Source organism: Homarus americanus, unplaced genomic scaffold (genome assembly GCF_018991925.1).
Source record: "Homarus americanus isolate GMGI-L3 unplaced genomic scaffold, GMGI_Hamer_2.0 scaffold12754, whole genome shotgun sequence".
NCBI classification, from domain to species: domain Eukaryota; kingdom Metazoa; phylum Arthropoda; class Malacostraca; order Decapoda; family Nephropidae; genus Homarus; species Homarus americanus.
In genome coordinates, this window is record NW_024756941.1 from 15,056 (window position 1) to 23,958 (window position 8,903).

The window sequence follows — 8,903 nt, forward strand, 5'->3', positions numbered from 1 at the left end:
AATGTTTATGGTAATAGAAAAATGTTTTCGGTAGTTCCTGAAATTGCCAATTAGATCAACTCTCGAACCCAGAGAAATATCCCCCATCTCCGGATTTTTATCTGTTATCTGGGAATCTTTTCTAATAATTTTCCAGAAAATGTTCCCCTCTGAAAGTCATTACCTAAGCCAATATCTAACTTAGGGAAGCATAAGCCAGAGGGTTGGAAAAGTATGTTGAGTGAATTACCATCAATAAGTTCTTCACTTTCCAAAATCCCTGGAATCCCATGTATAGAGGCTGGGTCTAAGAGTTGAAGAACTGCTTCTTCAATTGCAGTGTATGTATTTTCAATTTGGGGCCGCCACCTTCAAGAGAAAAATATAAATAAAAACTGTCTTACTTATTTGGTTTCCTCCGTCTCTGTGGGAACCTAGCCGCAGGAGCTCCCCCTGGGTTCCCGGGACTGGCCAACCTTTCTCTTTCCTCTGGTTCTGATCCCGATGGAAAATCTCTAAACTTGATTTTCTCACTACCCCTCCGAGCCTTCGGCGTTCCCCGCCGATGAATGCTGGCCTCCATGGCTTTGGCAAGTTCTCGGAACTCACACATAAGTTGTAACTTATTCACAACTACTGTGATCATCGTGCGCTGATGTCACAACAAATCTTCTACAAAACAACCCCACCAAAGATAAATTCAATTAACACCCTTCCAGAGCAAAGGGGGTAAACATTGACACATAAATGCCTCGGATACTTCTTAAATGGATACTCACCAAAATAAATAATCGGCAGTAGTATCGGTGACTCACTCAGAAAATTAAGTATCTCTAAAGAGGACAATACAAACTTTCAATTCACAAAGTACTCATAGCAATGCTCAAAATAAAATACTTGATGATACTTGACGAGAATGTCTCAAGAAAATATAACTCTGTAGCTTTCACGGATGATTAACACAAAGCGGATTTTCTGTACTCACAAGAATTCACTGTCTTTTTCAATTATCTTGACACTGTGTTAACACTACACAATTTACTCTGTGCTTTACTCACAATTGGTGGTCCTTACATGTACAGAGGGTGCTTCCAGCAATTCATTTTCAGAGATTGTATGTCTTAGATGTCCATTTCACCACAGAGTCCTCAACCCACTCAATACTATGGCTGAAAATACACCGGAATTAGTTCTCAAATACATATAACCTCTTTACCAACAATGCATATCAGTCTACACTGTAAGAAATGGTAAGGCGCTATGTAATAAAATTCTCCGTTAAAAAAAAAACAGGTTGAAAAATACAACACTGAAAAATTTAACACCAAACTTGTGTTATCTCAATAAATTCAATGGTAACAAATTGACTCCAACTGAGAACTAGTCATTTGCTCAGCACACATGAAAGTAACATAGAACACACTAAAAAACATGACAACATAGAAGGAACTGGAGGTCAACATTGCAAGTGGAAGGACGATAGACAGACGGGAAATGGAAATGTTAATGGCTGAGTGGAACAGGTGGCGCCAAGTCCTCACTAGACTAATGGCGATTATTCAGTCTCTAGCTGAAATCAATTTGGCTCTAGAGGGTCAGCTGAAAAATTTAACTGTCAATCCAATGGTCCAAAATGGTCCAAAATGATCCAAAATGAACTGATTAACATTATCAGTGCAAAGATTACTGAAAGAATCGTGGACGATATCAAAGCATCGAAATACCCCTGATTTGAGCAACTTTCTTGAAGACAAGTCATCAATAAAGGAGCATTTCTTAGGGTTCCTTGAGGTAGAGAAGTCTACAGGGCTAAATTTGTCATGACTTCTACTCGGAAGACAAACAACTGAACATTTCTTTTGAGGATTGTGGAGGTCAATCTTACGATAATGAAGCAAATATGAGAGGAGTTCAAGCGGTGACCTTATTACGGATTTGGTTCACTCTACGTTATTATGTTTAATTAACTTAGGCTGGTTAAGTTAGGTTAGTAAAGTTAGTTGAAACCCACCCACAACAACTTGCTTTACTTGCTGTATTTACTACTATACTATTACTACTACCACTACTATATCCTATATATACTACTCCTGTATATTTATACTGTCACTACAACTAATATTAAATTTACTCGAAGACCAATCTGTCCACTAAGTACTCACGAGCCCTCCTTCACACTGTCAGCCAGGCCCCCCACACACCCTCCACTGCCGAGTGTAGAAGCATGGTGTTGAGTAGTTTATGGGATGACCATAATAGCCAAGATACACACACACCCTCCACTGCCCAGTGTAGGAGCATTGTCGAGTGGTTTATTGGATAAAGATATTAGCTAAGATATACTGTACAAGTAACTTAACTGATGAGGCTGAAGTAACATGCTGGTAGTTAAATCTTGCTCGAGGTTCTGTCACTTCTCCATTGGCCTTCACGTACATCAGCTGTTACCTGCAACGTGTTTGAAGTTGTAATTTATGTACAATGAAAATTAACTTGCAAATAGATCACATGTACTTAAACTGTCCCCAACTGTTTACCTAAATCATTACCTCCACATTAGTTTACACTATACTGTACTGTACTGTACTACACTGCTTCATGCACTATACACAAGGTTTATTAAAGCTGACTAGACATTCCCTCCCACATGCACCCTCTCGCAAAACGTTATATGACCCCACAACAAGCCACACCCAGCTACACTCTCACCAAAGATTAAATGACACCATAGCAAGCTACGCACACCCACACCATCACACAAAACGTTAAAATTGACCTGAAGGAACACCGTTGTGTATTGTGAGAAGCTTCACTCGTGGTCTGTTGTCCCATGATCTGAAAAAGAAAGATTCGCCAACACATTGTAATACGTAGATTGGCTTCGGTTAAATTGATCTTCAGAATACTCTCTCCACCCTGGAAATGCCATCCCTCAGTGTCCTCCACCATCAAGCACTAGTTTATACTATTCAATAATTTTAAAAGTTTAATACTAAATTTTTTAGTAATTTGAACAATTATTGAAGGTAAAGTGACGAGTTTAATGCGCAGCATCCTGCCTCTTAACACAGCAAACAGGCGTTAGTCTCTCTCTCTTTTCACTGGAGGTAACATCTTGCTTGAGATCCTCTTCAACTAAACGCTTTTTTCCGTGTTTCCAAGCAAATTATTGGTCATTTTGAAATTTATTTTACATATTGACAATATATAGCACAGTGCAGTGTTATTTTAAAGAAAATATTCTTTATTTACAACAAGTTTAACTTTAAAAAGCAGGTGTAGTGGAATTCTCCCCTACAACCGCTGTTTGTCGCTGCCTAGCTGACCCCACCAATTCCCCAGTGTATGCCTCGTGGTCTAGGTCAACCAGCGCTGCCATACACCACGAAGCGGGGGTCAACTGCTAAGCCACGCCTACCCCCGCTATTTAAGACCTGACCTCGTGGTGATCTCTCTCTTGCTACCTTCAGCCGCAGCCAGCAACACCTCCTCCTCCGCCTGCCTGGCGGTCCTCTCTCCCGCTGGCGAGCATGGCGACCCACAAGCTGTCCTTCTCTGAGCATCCTCACCAACCAGCTCTCTCTACATCACGCTTGTAACCATGCTGCCTTCCCCAGCACCAAGCTGCATTGTACATCCAATACAACGATTTCAATCCAAACCAAGCAGTAAATCATAAAAAAACATGAACAAGGCATAAGAACAAATGCGGCATGTCGACATCAACATATTTAAAGAAGTGAAAGTGAGAGACAAATCTACAAGAGTGTTTAAAAGTAGATCCCTAATTGCAGAAACTGAGAGGTTACTTATCATCTGGATTAGGGAAAAACAGATGAAAGGTGATTCAGTTTCTACTGAATTCATTTGTGAAAGAGCCAGGGAGATTTACGAACATTTAAAAACAGATTTTCGGGCCTGCAAAGGCTGGTTCGAAAAATTTAAGAAAAGAAGTGACATTTTCAGTGTTGTTAGGCATGGTGAAGCTGCTAGTGCTGATAAGGAAGGGGCAGCAAAGTTTTTAGATGAATTTAAAGAACTGATTGAAGAAGAAAATTATCTTTCACAGCAAGTGTTCAATGTGGACGAAACTGGGCTGCTCTGGAAAAAGATGCCCAAAAGAACATTCATCACCAGAGATGAAGCCTCTTTACCGTAAGAACAAAGCTTGGAGTTTTTTGGAAGTCGAACCGTAAGGCATGGGTGACAAGATATCTCTTTAATGAATGGGCTGTTGATGTGTTTTGCCCTTCTGTCAAGAGCTACCTAACCACCAATAAACTCCATTTAAAGGCTCTTCTCCTCATGGATAATGCTCCTGGTCATGAACCTGACCTTGCCAGAATTTTGGAGTATCAATTTGACTTTGTGAAAGTGTCAAACACTACATCAATCATACAGCCAATGGACCAGAAAGTGATCAGCAACTTCAAGAAGTTGTACATGAAGAAAATGTTTAGGAGGTGTCATCAAGCAACTTCCAATGATCCTGAACTAACACTGAAACATTTCTGGAAGACACAATTCAACATCCTGGAGGCTGTAAAATTGATTGTGTCATCATGGCAAGAATTCTCCACTAGATCCCTCAATTTGAGGAAGAAACAGAGTTGGACCAGGAGATTGTGTCCATTGGTCAGTCATTGGGCCTTGAAGTCGAGGAGGAGGATGTGGAAGAGCTTGTGATGTCTCATGAGGAGGAACTTACTCCTGATGACCTGAAGCAACTGGATGAGATGTTACAGGTAGAGGCACCCAGACCACAATTGACACTTTCTTCAGTAAAATGCAGAGGGAACAATATGCTATCCCTCAGGATGTTCATGGTGGAGAATCTGTCAGTCCAGAGGTTCATGACATTTTCATGGAAGGTGACTCACCTTACAAGAAGCAGTAAAATGCTTCTCCTCCACCTCCACTTCCTTCTCTTTTCCCTTCTCCACCTCCACCTCCCACTTCAGATTCACATCATCATCATCATCATCCAGGAGCCTTCTACATACACACATCAAAGTAAGTGAACTTTTCTACCTTTTTGTTGAAACAATGGTTTCGGTTAATGAGCAACCTGCTGGAACGGATTGTGCTCGATAACTGAGGGACCACTCCATGGGTGCAACATCTTTGTCAATGGTGATATAAGCTTCATAACCCTTTATACCCTTAACAAATAAAATCTTGTATTTTTCAAGACATGGAACACTGTTACACATTCTAACACTAAATAACTCCTTCCAGTTCATCTCAAGTTCACACAACCAGTTCTTACCTAACAAAGTTGGTCTATTCACATAACTAACTATAATTAATGGCAACTTTAAATTCAAATTTTAATACTCTGCCAAGGTGAACAAGACATTAAACATCACTATAAATTTTAAATGAAGATTCAGTGGATGTAAAAACTCACAGGATAAATCACAAAAGACTATATTTAACCTTCCGATGTTCAAGATATGTACTCGTTTTTTTAATAGTTTTCGGTTAAAATACGGTTATATTAGTGATATTCTATTCATACTGTGCTTGATATAATACATTCATGGAAATGTAATATTCTTGCAACTACAATGCTGATGTCAACACAAGCGTGGTTACGGCGAGACTGACTGAGTGAGGGAGAACTATGCATGTGTGTGTGAGGCTGCGGGAGCGGGCGGTGTGCCGTGTTCGGTGCCGTGTATGCTAAACCCGCGTATGTTAAGGGCCGACTGTACCAGATACCCGTACAGAGAAATGGTTATTACAAATCATTCATTCCTCCCAACTGGATACCATGGTAGATTACTTTTAAACTCTTCAAGCTGGTTTCCTCTTAATTTCTTACTTGTCTAGTTATTTCATTTCATATAATTACTCCATAACCTCTGATCTTTGGTAGCGTGGCTCGAGGGTTATGACACATGGGTACATTGTAATTCTGGGATCAAGCAATGGGAAAGAATGATGGCAAAATACAGCAGGTAAATGATACTCCTAACATACAAATAAAATAGTTTTTTAAAATTATAAAATGGTTTATTAAAATGAAGTTACATTTATTGAATAATTTCAGTAACACTCAACTACAGTATGGCAGTCCCTGGTGGGTGGAGCCTAATACAAGTAGTATCCGATATCACCCATTAGATTCTCAAAGATACCCCATAACTGGACTTACAGTCTCAGATCGGTAAACACAGATGGCATACTAAAAACAAATATAAGAGGCTTGAGTGTTTGTATTTGTTGCATTTTTTTTTTTACAAACTTTTCAAGTATTTTTTACCAAAACAGAAGGTTTGTATTGTTCGCCAAATTCAATGATATTAGGTGTAAAATATGGATTGCAATTAACTTGATTAAGCTTTTTCAGTCTTAGCCAAATAAATGTTTAAACTTGGGGCCAAGTTAAATTAGTTAGAACATGAAGAATAATTACATAGGTTAGATTATGTTATGTAATGTTATGTTATGTTAGAGAAAGTGTGTACATGGCAATATTGGTGAGTGTCAGGCTGTCAGTGAGTATTAATTCTCGATATAGTTTCAGGATTTAATTTTTTTTTGTTTTTTTTATGAACCAAATTACCCAGACATCGAAGGGAAAACACCATGATCTAGGCTAAATCTGTAATTTAAGAGAAATGATTTGTCATTTAGGTTAGGCAAGGCTATGCTATCAATAACAAATTTATTTGAAGTGGCCCAGAATAAGGTTATCTTAGTCTAGCTTGTGTGTCTTGTCACAGGGCAACATTAGGCCAGGGGTTAACGCAAATTCTATTGGGGGTAAAACACCAAATGCTGTGAGCACTTACGTGAATGAGAGTTTTCTGGGTAACAAGACGATTAACCAGAAAAAATTCCTCATCCCCAGAATGTTTATGGTAATAGAAAAATGATTTCGTTAGTTCCTGAAATTGCCAATTAGATCAACTCTCGAACCCAGAGAAATATCCCCCATCTCCGGATTTTTATCTGTTATCTGGGAATCTTTTCTCATAATTTTCCAGAAAATGTTCCCCTCTGAAAGTCATTACCTAAGCCAATATCTAACTTAGTGAATTACCATGTATAGAGGCTGGATCTAAGAGTTGAAGAACTGCTTTTTCAATTGTATTTTCAATTTGGGGCCGCCACCTTCAAGAGAAAAATATAAATAAAAACTGTCTTACTTATTAGTTGTAAACATAATTGCCTATAAGCCTGACAAAGTAAGATTTACATATTAATCTATACCAAGTATGAATTTAAATCAATTGATGAATAAAAATAAATGACAAAAAAAAACATGAGGAATTATATGGTAAACCACACATTATGACCTTCATTACCGTCGGGAATAACGTAATTATTAATATGTAGTTTATAACAGTAACCAAACCTACCTAACCTAACTTCCTTACCAACGGGTGGCCTCCGCCACCTTGGACCACCCAAAAGAATATTTAATATCTTTGTTCCACGTCATTTGCGGTACAGTTTTTACTAATTACTCACACGGCAAACTTCGAAGAATGATGTTTCTTTTAATGAATGTGCTCATATAATTAAAATATTTGTATTAATTCACGATGTAGAGCCACCATACTCAACTTCCTTGAGTTTACAACCACCTTAAATCGTAGCAAGCCTCAGAAAAAACAGTAAAGTTTGTTTCAGTGTCAATCAATACCTACGCTAACAATATTATGACTTACCTGTTCCACCAGTATATTTCTTATCTTGTGCTGCTTCCTTCTTCACGCTTACACGTAAATCGGAAAACTTCCACCTGACTTCATCAACATTGCGGGCGATACGAGCAACAACATTCACTGCTTTTACTACTTCTTATCAGGCATGATTCTTATATTTGATTGTACATCTCGAGTCCAACTTCACTAAAATTATTTTCTTTCTTTTGGCGACTTCACACACTATGGCGTATACTTCCGTCTCACTGAAATTTTGTCGTTTCTTGTTTGCGTTGCTCTCAGCTGATTTCTCCTCCTCTTGTGATTGGTTGATGATTTTGTTAACTGAGCGCTGATTGGCCATCTACCATCCAATAAGAGAACTTAATTTATAGGGTAAACACTAGAGTTACAATAACTTATTAACTGCTTACGGAACAAATTTTGAGTATGCTAAGTTTACGGGAATATAAGGATTGATTTTGATTTTCCCGCGGTAGCGCAAAAGGATTACAGAGTAGAGGTTACAATGGGGGGGACCGGTGGTAGAAGCGGTACCGTTCTTGTCCCGGAAGTTAGATGTCACGGGTTCGATTCCCGGGCCGGTGGAAGTTGTTTGGACTTACTTCCTAGTCCCCGTGCCGGATACTCAAAAACATTTATGGGACTGTATGGACTTACAGTCTCAGATCGGTATACTCAAAACCAATATTTGACATCGAACTCCATAAGTTACCGCAAGTAACTTACACCAGCTACCGAGGTTGTGTAACACTCAACCCGGATGTAGTAGTGACTAATTCCCGATTGTATAGAAAATAATAATAATATATGTTGTAATAATGCTTGTTAGACTTGTTTTATCATAGAATAAAGAAGAAAATGTTTTGTAAATCAACATACTGAAATATAATATTTCACTTTGTCTTTTTCGTAACTTTTTTGTTGTATAATAAGCGGCTTGAGTGTTTGTGTTTGTCTCAGTTTGGAAGAGACGCATCTTTTGTCTTCTTACACATTATAAAGTATTTCTTACCAAAATAGAAGGTTTGTATTGTTCACACTTAGGGTAAAAATATGTTTTATGACTGAGTAAACTTGCAGATAGAACTTATTAATGTTGTATAGCCGTAAATATCCCTCAGTAATGAAAGCCAAATAGGAGGTCAAGTGAACATTCCTGCCAAGACTTCGCCTTGTTTTTCTAATATTCAACCAATAGCCTTAGCCTATTTTCTTATGTGTAAGGCTTATGATAACATGAAA

The 8,903-nt window shown here is 38.4% G+C and overlaps 1 long non-coding RNA gene across 1 annotated transcript; it reads right to left on the reverse strand.

Annotated features, from left to right (window-relative positions):
• Positions 1-547: 547 nt before the first annotated feature.
• LOC121857327 lies at positions 548-8,117 on the reverse strand. The gene is made up of 2 exons (XR_006087157.1): positions 7,662-8,117; positions 548-2,427 (listed from the first exon to the last, which is right to left on the reverse strand). It is a non-coding gene; the product is annotated as an uncharacterized LOC121857327 (long non-coding RNA).
• Positions 8,118-8,903: the final 786 nt, after the last annotated feature.